Source organism: Diadema antillarum, unplaced genomic scaffold (assembly GCF_040938485.1).
Source record: "Diadema antillarum isolate AM-2024a unplaced genomic scaffold, OU_Dant_1.0 seq00000057_RagTag, whole genome shotgun sequence".
Classification (NCBI taxonomy): domain Eukaryota; kingdom Metazoa; phylum Echinodermata; class Echinoidea; order Diadematoida; family Diadematidae; genus Diadema; species Diadema antillarum.
Window position 1 is genome coordinate 27,367 of NW_027271163.1, and position 954 is coordinate 28,320.

Consider the following 954-nt stretch of genomic DNA (forward strand, 5'->3'; position numbering starts at 1 on the left):
GCAGCTGGAGAGGACTTTGGGAGAGGGGGAGGTGGTAGGAAAATGAGGTGGTTTTTCATAGAGGAGTGGAGATTCTAAATGATGCTGCCTGAATGCAGCATGCCAATATCTTTATGCCATGTGGTAGTGATCAGGATTTTTGAACAAAGGCCTGCGACCTTATAACGGTCTGTATGATCATGACAGCAAGATTCAGCAAATGTTATGATTACCAAAAGGAAAGCAAATCCTTTGCTTGGATGCATTCTTTAATTGGAAAATATTGAAAGGTAACTCTGTTTTGATCAGTGGAGTCATTAACAAGTCACTATTGTAATGGGAAATGATGAGGCATATATAGAGTGTACAACTAACCAACATCACACTGTGGAGATGGTATTCCAGTGCTCATGTTGTATTTTTAGTCCATTCTTTTTTGTGAAAAAAAGAAGGAATACTTTTCACATTCCTGAAATAGCAACATACTTGATTATGCGCTAAGCAGCAACTCTCATTCCTAAACCTTTACAAGAAATGTCTGACAAAGTCAGGCCCCAGGACTTTTGATTGTGATTTTTTTTTTTTTTTTTAAAGAGGTCTTTCGATGCAACTGTTATATTTAGACATGTTGAGATAAATATTAGCATGTTTGCGGTAAGTTTTGGGATGTTTACATTTTGCAAATTTCATATGTCAACTCGTCGTGCGCATGGCAGATTGTCGTTAGCGCGCTTCCTTGCGCCTGGCAGATTATCGTTACAGTGTGGGAGTGCGCATGGCAGATTGTCGTTAGGGTGTGGGAGTGCGCATAGGGTTAACAACATTCTGCCATGCGCACGGAAGTGTGCTAACAACAATCTGTCATGCGCATGGAAGCGCGCTAACGACAATCTGCCATGCGCACGACGAACTGATATTAGCAAAATCAACAACTCGTGAAAATATTACCTTTTGTATTAGACAGGTGTCTTGTAT